Here is a 13,161-nt window from a genome sequence, read left to right as displayed (position 1 = left end):
GATTATGGAATACAACACAGTATCAAATAGGAAATTTTAGGAATGGGATCCTCCTGTCCTTACCACTAGCTTTACCACTGCTAGTTAAAATAATTAGTTTTTAAAAATGATAATTATTCTGGATCTTGCACTGTGCCACAAAGAAAAATGGAAAAGGTCTTTCCACCTGCAATTTAACATGTCCTTTACTCTCCCTTCAGTCTTGATAGGAAAGTGTTTAGGCATAGAATTGTGGTTTGTATTAAGACATTAAGCACAAACTGGATAGAGGTGGAAAAGCCTGTAGATAATCTGTGCTTCCTCTTGTTGCCCCATCCCTTCTCCAGATTTGCTAGCTTGGCTCTCAGTATCTGCCCTGGATTTTATCATTTTTATGTCCTGTTGTTTCATCACTTTATATATGCTTAAAAATCATGGTATCTTTTTAATAAGGGTTGATTTAAAAAAATGGAGTTTGAGAACACTTAGAGGTGTGTTATGGTTTGTAAAGTTTTGACTTCAGTGAAGAAAGCTGGGATCAGTAACCAGTGTCACTTAAAAAGAGTGAAAACTAGGTTCACATAAAAATATTAACAGAGTAAAATTCATTAAAAACATAAAACCCCAACCCAAACCCATTAAAAAATGAGGTACTTGTTCATCCATTGATACACACCCCCTCCAACAAGTTTTTTGTATATGAACTGAAATTATTCCCATAACATAGTGAGTGAATGCAAATAGCGCGTTTCCTGTTTGAGGGTTATTTGTTTTCATAAAAACAAGTATTTTTAAATTAAAGGGAAAAAAGATACCAAATATTAAAATTCTCTTTTTTGACATTCGTGCTGTACTCCTTCAGTGCAATCATGCTACTTGCCTTGAGACAATCATGCTTGATAAAGTTCCTCTCTGGCCTGATATTTTATTGATTTCACTCCAACCTCAAATTCTTTGTTTTCTTCTCTTTTTGGTAATAGCTGAGATTTACTTTCATCCTAGTAACTTTTAATTTTAACTTTGTATTCTGTGTGTGGTTTTGTTTGTTATATTTTTAAAACATCACCTGCAGTCATTTTAGATAGGGCTCTGTGAACTGTTATAGGCTAAATTATCCAAGAGTGGTAATAAAGGTAAAATATAATTTTTTCTGATAAAATTGTGGGGTTTTATTTTATATTAATGTGAAATCTCAGTGAAATTTGAGAAACTCCGTTACATGGTGTTTATTTATAATTTTATTTGGATTGTATAACTTTTCCCCACCTTTATGTATAGTAATTCTGAAGGTTTCTCTTGATTTTAATGGCACTTATTAGATTTAATATTTCTTATATTAAAAAAATCCTTCAATTCTTTCGCAAGTGAAGTAAGTAATGTATTGGTTATGTACTTTGGGGGATGCTGAGAAGGTGGAGATACTGAATGCTACCTTTGCTTCAGTCTTCACTTCAAAGGCCCCTCGGGACCCACAGACACTGGATGAAAGTAGTAGAGTTTGGGAAATGAAGAGCTTCCCTCTGGTTGAGGTGGGGGTGGTCCAGGAGCATCTCAAAGGGATTAACACACATAAATTCATGGGCAAGGATGGGATGCATCCATGTGTCCTGAGGGAGCTGGCAGAAGTGATTGCTGAGCTGCTATCATCTTTGATAGGTCTTGGAGAACAGGAGAAGTGCCTGAGGACTGGAGGACAGCCAATGTCACTCCAGTCTTTAAAAAGGGCAAGAAGGAGGATCCCAGCAACTATAGGCCAGTCAGCCTCACCTCTGTCCCCGGAAAGGTAATGGAACAGCTTGTTCTGGATGCCATCTCCAAGCAATTGGAAGAGAAGAAGGTCATGAGGAGCAGTCAGCAAGGATTCACCAAGGGGAAATCATGCTCGACCAATCTCATAGCCTTCTATGATCTCATCACCGGCTGGGTAGATGGAGGGAGAGCAGTGGATATCATCTACCTTGACTTCAGCAAGGCTTTTGGTACTGTCTCCCATGACATTCTGATAGAAAAGCTGAGAGAATATCGGATAGATGAGTGGACAGTGAGATGGATTGAGAATTGGCTGTCGGAGCGAGCCCAGAGGGTGGTGATCAGTGGAGCAGAATCTGACTGGAGACTTGTGACTAGCTGTGTTCCCCAGGGCTCGGTGTTGGGTCCAGTCCAGTTTAATATCTTCATTGACAATCTTGATGAGGGAAGAGCATCCACCCTCGTCAAGTACGCTGATGATACAAAGCTGGGAGGAGTGGCTGACATGCAGGAACACTGCGCTGCCATCCAGAGAGACCTGGACAGGCTGGAGAGCTGGACAGGGAGAAACCAGATGCAATTCAACAAAAGCAAGTGTAGAGTCTTGCACCTGGGAAGGAATAACCATTTGTATCAGTACAGGCTGGAGATGAGCTGCTGGAGAAGAGCTTAGTGGAGAAGGACCTGGGTGTTCTGGTTGATGACAGGTTGGCCATGAGCCAGCAGTGTGCCCTGGTGGCTAAGAGAGCCAATGGGATCCTGGATGCATCAGGAAGATTGTGGCCAGCAGGTAGAAGGAGGTGATTCTCCCCCTCTACTCTGCCCTGGTCAGGCCCCACCTGGAATATTGTGTCCAGTTCTGGGCTCCCTGGTATAAAAGAGACAGGGATCTCCTGGAGAGAGTCCAGAGAAGGGCTATGAAGATGATTAAGGGTCTGGAACATCTCTCCTATGAGGAGAGGCTGAGTAAGTTGGGACTGTTCAGTCTTAAGAAGAGAAGACTGAGGGGGGGCCTAATTTAAGTTTATAATTATCTGAAGCAGGGGATGCAGGGGGAATCAGCCAGCCCCTTTTCAGTGGTCTGTGGGGATAGGACAAGGGGTAATGGCTGCAAGTTGGAGCACAGGAAGTTCCGCACCAACATGTGGAAGAACTTTTTCACAGTGAGGGTGACAGAGCCCTGGGACAGGCTGCCCAGGGAGGTGGTGGAGTCTCCTTCTCTGGAGATATTCAAGACCCGTCTGGACATCTATCTGTGCAATATGAGTTAGGGAGCTGCTTTGGCAGGGGGTTGGACCCAATGATCTCTCGAGGTCCCTTCCAACACCTATGATTCTGTGATTTTATGATTCTATGATTCTACTTCCACTCCTTTACAGCAACCTTTGATATGAAATCAGTGAAGGAAGATACATTTGTGGATGCAATTTTTGATTGCCTTTTAATGTAAGTAAATAGTGACATGTAAATAGAATAGTCCTCTAACACTATTATGTTACAGACAAATGAATCGGTAAGTTGTGAAATGTTTGTTTAGGCTTTAATAGTATAGTCCAACAATAACCATCGAGTAAAATGTCTTGTAACACACCTAGTTTTGGAGATTTACAAGACATGCTAAAGTTTGCAATGAAGAGTAATGCAATATATATATGACTGAAATATATAAAATATACATAATAGGTTTTATAAAATATGTTTTTATTTGACATGCTGTATATACAGTTGTTTCATAGTAGTAATATTTTTTCCCAGAATTGATGTGGTGCATTGCTATTTAGACTAAATAAAATAATTGGACAGAAACCTAAAGAATTTATTTGATGACTACTTTTCCTACTGGATGAAAAAAGCCAGGAGAACAACTGCACTTCGGCTTCCAAGACACCTGTGGGTAGAAGAAGAAAAAAATAATCAGCATGTTTATTTGATTTACAGTTAACTGTCTCATTTTTAGAAGATAAGTATTTGTAATTTCATGCATGCAGGAATCATGTAAAGGGTGCCCAGGATCTTAAAGGATCAAGTCCTAAGAATAAATAGTACTTTGAAGACAGCCCACTTTGGGTAACATTTACATGACTAGGCCTTATGCACCCAAGTCTGCACTAACTGAATGTAGTGCAGTCTGACTCCCAGGAATTGTTGAGGTAAGTCTGAAGAGTTGTTTTTTTCTGTTTCTGTGACTACATGTCCATTATTTTCAACTGGAGGTTTATGGGAATAAGAGCTATAGAAGTAGCTTTTTAGCAATGCATGAAACATTAAACCAGACAGTGTAGTAAATGCTGTAGTTGGATAGATGGTTAAAATATGAGTCTTGTGATAAATCAGTTTTTTAGAATGAAACCAACATTCAACCATTATATTAGGGTAAATAATGCCAATATATTTTACTCAGTGATAATTTAATAAACCTTTTATTTCTTCATACCTTTGTTTTCTCTATACATTTCTACAGTCACCTTGGCAATGCTGTTTGAAATGAACGGTGAAATACCTCAGTCGCACCATTTTCCCATGCCCTATCCCTCTTTAGGACCAGTTCTCAAAGAAGTATATGCATAGGAAAAAGGAACAACGAGCCCAGATCAAGAACACCTCCACTTGTGGCAAGAGTAAACCTGGAATATAAGTGTATAGATTAAGAAGTAGAAAAATAAATTCTTTACATAGTGCTTTTTCCCTTTTTGAACTCCATGTTAATATAATATGGCGTTAAAAACTAGTGCAGGCTAGATCAGAGGTTAAAGTCAAAACATTAAAATGAATGTTAAAAATTCATCAGTACAGTCTCATTTTTTTAAATATGTAAAAGAAAATGTAGAGTTCTTAGAAAAAATGAAGGATCACCTCTGTAGAATTTAAGATTAACTGCTACGCAGTGACAGTATCCTGTTTTCAGTATATTGCACTACTGCACAATATTTGCGGCTTTTTTATTTAAGAGCTACAGAAATAGCTATTTCAATTACTCAAACATGAGATAGAAAATAAATTTATAAGCGACAAAATACTGTAAAATCATCTTTAGAATAAATGAGATTTACCTGGTTAGCTGTCTGATGCTTGAACTGCAACAACTTCGTTTTCATGAGAATTTATGCCTTGCTTGAGACCTTGAAGTATGAACAATACGGTGTAACTGTTTTCATAAGTGATAATCGGTTTGCCCCTTGCCAAGGTCTTAGCTGTACCTGCAAATTGGGTGCACAAAAAGCCTTGCTTTGTAAAACTGCTGAAAACATGGAAAGTATCATCCATATGTTGGGGGAGGTAGAAGTGGGAGTGCAATGGGCAGAAAGACCGATAGGAATAATTAAAGTGATGGCTTGAAATGTGCGCTGAGAATGATAATTTATCGTCTGTGTTTTCTTTCACATACGTCAGTGGTGTTTGAAGTATAAATCTGGGAGAGAACTTTGTGTTCTCAAAGCCTGTGCTGTGTTTTCTGTCTAAACCCCCCTATCCCCAGCACACTTTTTTGAAAATCTCTATCAGTGTCCTTCACTGCAGATACGACTTTACTGGGGAGGTACCAAGGTCTGTGTACAAGGCTTTCTTCTGCTTATCCAGGCACCAGTGAGGCTCACTGCTGGATGCCAAGGCTGGGAAACCTCTTTCACCAGAAACCTCTTTAATCCTGTTTGCTAGCAAATTCTTTAACCATTTGCTTTCAAGTTGCTGGTTTTCTTTTAGGACCTTCATTATACTATAAGATCCGATCTCATATAAAATAGATCATCATTACAAATATATTAGAACTTCGGAGGCATCAGTTAAAATTGTTTGAATTTTGTTTAGATGTTTTCAGAGAATTAAAGTGTCATGAGTACTAATTGTTATATGCTATTGTTTATTCATAAGTTTGGACACTCCTGAAATTCATTGTGTGCTATTTCAGTGTCAGAAGATTTGTCAAAGTTTCCTTAATTTCCTACATCCATTTTGCAATATCAGGTTCAGTTTGTTCCCTCCTGTCCAAATAGTCATTGCATTCTGATTTGCGTACAGTGCCTTGAAATGAGAAGATTTATGTTTTTAGCTTGAGATGATTCTATCCCTATATTTCTTCAAAAAAATACAATTGATTCTTTCAGTTTTTCCTCAGGGATGTTCTGTGCTTGTGGCCTGAAGCCATCTTATTTGTGTCCTGAAGCAAGTATTGTATATTTTATGATTTATAATATACAGTGCTTCCTTCAGCTTTTTCGTTCAATCAATCAAATGTGTCACCTGGAGAGAGAAAACCTGTCCTGCACAAGACCAGAGACTTCAGAGCAGTGCTAAGCAGCTTCTTGTATAAGGCAAGCAGGAGAAATTGTCAGTTTTGGTTTTGATATGTGTTTACCTGATAGAGAGGTTTGTTTTGTTTTATTTTGGGTCTTTTTTTCCCCAGGGGATTGAACACTGAATTACTGGATTAGCAGCTGGAATATAAACACCATTTATGCTTTAGTCTTGAGTCCTAGACAGGCCATCTAATGCAGAGTGAAAGCATCACCAAATTGGGAATGTTGTGTTTTGACATTAGATGGTGTTTTAAGCTTTGGTTAAGGGCCATATCTGCAGAATGAAATCTGGAGTGGGGTCTGGGCTTCCATCTTTATGAGCAGGAGTGTCTATTCAAACAAATGTTCTCACTGGGAGTATTAAGATTGCTTACTTGTGTGTGAAGGAGTGTACTCTTAATTTTTCTGGTTTATAATTGGTATTACTTGCTTGTGGACGGGGAAAATACCTGGAACAGCTGCTTTGTAATTTATCAGTCTCTTAAGAGCACAGCCAAAGCAGGTTTTGATTTGGATTGTAGAATTAAACCTTTATTAAATTGTGCTTTGCTCAGAAATATAAGCAGAGCAGGCAACTTTAAAACTTCAAAAAAAAAAAAAAGTCAGGAATACAGTAGTCAACCTTTTGCCTTTGATGTTGAATACAAAGAGATGATCTGATCCTTTTTAACCTCAAGCTGTGATTTCTGAAATGTACTCCATTCATATGAAGCCATATAAAGTCCATAGCTAGTGTAAAATAAATAGTCTGAATTTTTAATGCATGCAAGGTTTGATGTCTCCAGTATTTTATGGATTGTATGTGTAGTTTGATATCATAAATGTTTATCTTTAACAACCTTTTCCTATAAAAAATCCCTGCAAGCTTAACTTCATGCATATGGGTAGATTTGTGGACCATGGCTGTTAGCTACTGTTTAAAAAAAGGGAAAAACAGTCAAATGAATTATGCAGCACTGATGTATCTTAGATGATGTTTATTTTTTCAACCCCTTCTGAGTACTAGAATTCCAACAAGCTTGTATTCTATTTTCCAAAGGACAAATTACATTGCTTGTGAATTCTCTCTGTCTTAAACAGTGTGAAAGGGGCTTATTTCATTTATGGGCAGGTATATGTATGTATGTGTTTTGGCAAAGATTTGTTTATGGTCCTTGAGTTATTTTTTGCTTTGGGATTTTTTTTTCTTATGACACATACAGCTTTGTATATAATTTAATATCTTCAGTGTTTCTGGCTTTATGAAAGAGAGGTTGAAATGTATGGGAAAAAGCCCCACTAAAAACACCATGTGAGTGCTTTGCCTAAGAATAAAAACATTTCAGAGTTGGGGAAGGAGGGTTTAATTTCAAACTTTTATTGTGTACTGCTGAATTTGTGTACTTTTTCAATTAAAATTTTCATGTTGATTAAGTCTGGCTGCAGGGTTAAGGGAAACTCTATTGCTGTTTATAGCCCCCTAAAAAAAGGAAAGACTATATTATTATCATCATTCACAAATTCTAATATGAATATTTGGAAATGCAATGCCTTTTTAAAGCCAAGGGCTGCCATGGGTTTCTATTTAACACTTAAACTCACAGTGGAACCTGCAAGTGAAAGCTGAAGAAAGCATCTGATGAGAATCTCCTTCATGCTGATTTTTAAGTAAAATGATAGGTTACGTGGGACTAAGCAGGCAGAAGACATCTTACAGAGATTTGCTTGGACACTAAGCAACTAATAGGATAGGAAGAGTTCTATATTCTAGGACAATGTGCTACTAGAACATTTGGCTCCTCCGCTCTGTGTGTGTGAATTCTGTCCTGTCAATATCCAGCTGCCCTGAAAAGCCCAAATATTTGAACCTTGACCAGCAAAAATAAATCAAAGTATCTTTAACCCCCCAACAAAAGCAGAAATTCAAAAAAACACCCACCAGCCTTTCCCCAAAGCCCCCTACCCCTCTCCCCCAAATCCACCCTCCCAACCCCACCAAAATTTTTTTAAAAAATCACCTGTTTATTGTGAAGAGATGATTCACTAACTGTCCTCAAAGAGATGGTATCATGGTATCTTAACAGCCTAATTCTGCAAGTAGCTGGAGAGGTGGAAAAGCAGTGATCCCTTGCTGAGCATTGCTTTTTGGTTAAATTTTTCAATGAATGTGGATGGCATTGCATGTGGGGTAATGATGATTATTTCAAATGTTTGGCAGACTTGTTTCAGTAAATTTAAGCAATTCCAAGGATAGGTGATTGTAGGATTGAGAGTATTTGTATTAAATTCAGCGATAAATGTCCCTTTAGCTTCATGTTGCACAAACATCTCTGTACCAATTCCTGCATTGACTGGACAATAGTCTGGATAAATCCATGCATTTTTTCCATTCAAACCTCAGTAATTCTATATGGTGCATCCCATGATATTTTTTACTAGAACTAACAATTTATTTTAATCACTCTAAGTGATGTTTTAAAAATGTTTGGTGATTTTGTGGTTAAGGAATATTGAGAGATACATGTCAAGGCTAAAGAATCTGAAAAAAATAGTCCCAGTGTTCTTGGTGTTATTAATTTATTGATCATTGCCTTGGGAAGAGGGAGAGTTTGACACTTTTAAACTGATATTTAAAATGTAATGGCCTAAATAAAAAACATTCTTAATTGTACGTAGCTGCCAATGTCTGAACACTCAGTTTGAACAGACCCTTTCAGAAGTTAAAAGCTATTCTAGATGGCTCATCTAAAGCAAACACTTGTAACATTTCCCTACAGGAATGATTGTTACAGAGTAGATGCAGCCAGAAGGGAAAGCTAAGTGGGCTGTAACACACAGATGTGTGAGAAAGCCCTTGATTTATCTTCCATCAGCTGCATGATTTATACTGCTTGAATTGTGGCTTTGAAACAAAATAGATTGGAATGCACATCACTGGGCCTGTATAGCAGCTTGGAAAAACATGATTAGGCTGAAGGCATACATTTTAGCAGTTGAAGATGTGCTAGCAGTTTGAGTGTTTAGCTCAAGATACTATTTATGATCAAACTAAGCCCACATTTTTAGAATATTATTTCTCAGAAAAATGTTGGATGTGACAGGGCTGGACATTTTCTGTTGAATTTCTTACATGCTTTTAATATAGAAATGCTATTTGTTAGACTTCCAGCCACAGAACCTGGAATGTTCATCCATAATGGCACACTCTGTGTGATATCTAACAGGATGAAAACGTGGGTTTTATGCGTTACTGTTTATATATGGACTGAAGATAAATGTTATCTGAAATGGGATCTACCAGCCTACAGCGATGGCTTTCCCAGTTGAACAGACTCACTCATATATATGTTTTTTCTATAGAATTGTTGCTATATTCTGAAAGCCCTTTAGGTTGCAGTGACCTAAGTTGGAATTTCTCTTAGGACTAACGTATGTCCACTTTGTGTTGTAGGCATGTGACGACTTCTTTTTCATACTGCATGAAACATTTTGATTTCTATTTTAACTTTTTTTTCTATGGTTGTCTAAGAAACATTCCTTCTTAGACATTAGGCATAGCTTTAATGTTTCTTAATATGTTGCCCTATGCAAGGTAAAATATCTGACATCAGATACAGAAACATAGCGGGTTATGGCCTTTCTGCCTTCTTCTTTCCTATTGTATAAACAGGACCTGTGGGTTTGGGTTGGTTTTCTTTTTTCCTTTTTGCTTTCAAGGCCTTTCATACACAATCAGTACCTATATCAGTCTCCTTTCATTCACTACTGAGAAGTTGATTCATGCCTGTGATTGACCGAGATTGACAATGTTCATTTTTATTTTTTCAGACAAGAATATTTGGCTTTCTACTCCATGGTTTTGCTTGTAAATATACAAAGATTTCTGATTAGCCTTCTACAAATCGGATAAAGTTCACCTTTTGCCATGGTGCCTACAAGAATTTTCAAGGTTTTGTCAGCATTAATTTGTAAGACTAATTGTCTCATTGTTTTTACCCACTCTCTGTCTTCTGTAATTCTTGCTCCATACTTAGCTGTATGGAGCAAGAATTACATTTTTCATTCTGTAATGTACTTAATAGACTCTATTCAGGGTCTTTGTCTCTAATGATGAACTCTTTTCAAGGAAACTGAAGCCTTACTTTGCCCTGTGTGTCTCATCAAAGAAATATCAACACACAGCCTTTTACCAGATGGCTGGGGGAGCTGCCAAGGGCTTTACAGACAAAACTGCTGAATTTAAATTATGACCCAGTCAGGTTATAGGTTTTTATTTATACTGTAACATAACATACTTACCTGGAAAAACATGTACTTAAATTACTATTGTTTCTAGTATTTAAAGTAAACTGTTAATGGGAAACATAACTAAAAAAATACCGAATGTGTACACAATATTTATATGCAAAGTTAGGCTGCTTTGAATGTTTCATATACCAAAAAGGGTCTGAGCACCTGGGGAGAATACAGGAATGTGATCAGGGCTTGTAGGGATGCAACTAGGAAGGCTAAAGCCCTCTTGGAAATGAAGCTGGCAAGGGACATAAAGGATAATAAAAAGGGTTTCTTTAGATACGTTAATAGTAAGAGGATGACCAGGGATAATGTAGGACCCTTGCTGAATGAGGAGGGTGTCCTGGTAACGGGGGATGCTGAGACGGTGGAGATACTGAATGCCGCCTTTGCTTCGGTCTTCACTTCAAAGGCCCTTTGGGACCCACAGATCCTGTATGAAAGTTGGAGTGTTGGGGAAATGAAGAATTTCCCTCTGTTTGAGGTGGGGGTGGTCCAGGAGCGGCTCAAAGGGATTAATGCACACAAATCCATGGGCCCTGATGGGTTTCATCCACGTGTGCTGAGGGAGCTGGTGGAGGTGATTGCTGAGCCGCTCTCTATCATCTTCAACAGGTCTTGGAGGACAGGAGAAGTGCCTGAAGACTGGAGGACAGCCAATTTCACTCCAGTCTTTAAAAAGGGCAAGAAAGAGGAACCTAGTAACTATAGGCCAGTCAGCCTCACCTCTGTCCCCGGAAAGGTAATGGAACAGCTTGTTCTGGATGCCATCTCCAAGCAACTGGAAGAGAAGAAGGTCATGAGGAGTAGTCACCATCGATTCACCAAGGGGAAATCATGCTTGACCAATCTCATAGCCTTCTATGATCTCATGACAGGCTGGGTGGATGGAGGGAGAGCAGTGGATGTCATCTACCTTGACCTCAGCAAGGCTTTCGATACTGTCTCCCATGATATCCTGATAACAAAGCTGAGAGAGCATGGGATAGATGAGTGGACGGTGAGGTGGGTTGAGAATTGGCTGTCGGACCGAGCCCAGAGGGTGGTGATTCGAGGAGCAGAATCTGACTGGAGGCCTGTTACTAGCGATGTTCCCCAGGGCTCAGTGTTGGGTCCAGTCCTGTTTAATATCTTCATTGATGACCTTGATGAGGGAATAGCATTCACCCTCAGCAAGTACGCTGATGATACAAAGCTGAGAGGAGTGGCTGACATGCAGGAACACTGCGCTGCCATCCAGAGAGACCTGGACAGGCTGGAGAGCTGGACAGGGAGAAACCAGATGCAATTCAACAAAAGCAAGTGTAGAGTCTTGCATCTGGGAAGGAGCAACCGTTTGTATCAGTACAGGCTGGGGGATGACCTGCTGGAGAAGATCTCAGTGGAGAAGGACCTGGGTGTCCTGGTTGATGACAGGTTGGCCATGAGCCAGCAGTGTGCCCTGGTGGCTAAGAAAGCCGATGGGATCCTGGATGCATCAGGAGGAGTGTGGCCAGCAGGTAGAAGGAGGTGATCGCCCCCTCTACTGTGCCCTGGTCAGGCCCCACCTGGAATATTGTGTCCAGTTCTGGGCTCCTTGGTGTAAAAAGTCAGGGATCTCCTGGAGAGAGTCCAGAGAAGGGCTACGAAGATGATTAAGGGCCTGGAGCATTTCCCCTATGAGGAGAGGCTGAGTAAGTTGGGACTGTTCAGTCTTAAGAAGAGAAGACTAACGGGGGACCTAATTTAAGTTTATTATTATCTGAAGCAGGGGATGCAGGGGGAATCAGCCAGCCCCTTTTCAGTGGTCTGGGGAGACAGGACAAGGGGCAATGGCTGCAAGTTGGAGCACAGGAAGTTCCGCACCAACATGTGGAAGAACTTTTTCACAGTGAGGGTGACAGAGCCCTGGGACAGGCTGCCCAGGGAGGTGGTGGAGTGTCCATCACTGGAGATATTCAAGACCCATCTGGATGCCTATCTGAGTGATATGTCCTAGGGAGCTGCTTTGGCAGGGGGTTGGACCCTGATGATCTCTCGAGGTCCCTTCCAACCCCTATGATTCTATGATACCAATGTTTTGCCCAGGTTATTATTATTATTTTAATAATAATGTAAATTATTTCACTGTTCAGTGCCTAAAGTCTTAAGTGTTTAGCTAAATGTAGGGCCTATACAAGTGCATTTCAGGAAAATACACTGAATGCATAAAAGCTGGTGGTGACAGATCCTTGCTCATTGTCTTTTGTTTATATGCTTATATAAATTAGTTTTTTGCATTTTTTTTTTGCAAATGCCAAGTTATAATTGCATTCTAATGCATCTAACAAGATGCATTATTCTATTATTCTTTTGTTAGCTTTCTTTTAAAAATAAATTGCTTTAAAATGAAGATCCATGAACTGTGCCCAGATATTTGAAGCATAAAGAAAAAAAAGAAAAAAAGATACTGACATGAATGGTCGAAGATGTTGCAAAGAAAGATTGCATATTTTGTGTTTTAAAGAATGAGTTTGGCAAGAATGTTAACAACTGAAAAAATGCATGATACAGTAGTTGGCCTTCAAAATTGTTTTTCTATGCCAAGTATGGTGAAGAAAGATTAAAAGTTATATGCAAGCCACAAGGAACAGCTCATGAAACTAAATTGCAATAAAGTCATATTCAGAGTTCTGATTCTGTGCTCACTGAAGCCAGTAAAAGATTCCCTGTGAATTTTGTCTGTATAATATATGAAGTGCCAGTATTTTGTACACCAAAGCTGAAACCCAGCTTAACCGTACAGATGTATTAGAAATTCAGCATAACTAAAATAATATTTTGGTTTTTTTAAATTAGTGTTTTTCATCTGATTCTTAAATTCTACTTGATATGTATTAACTACTGCAAG

Source organism: Gallinula chloropus, assembly GCF_964237585.1.
Source record: "Gallinula chloropus genome assembly, chromosome: 5".
NCBI classification, from domain to species: domain Eukaryota; kingdom Metazoa; phylum Chordata; class Aves; order Gruiformes; family Rallidae; genus Gallinula; species Gallinula chloropus.
This window is presented reverse-complemented; position numbering follows the sequence as displayed.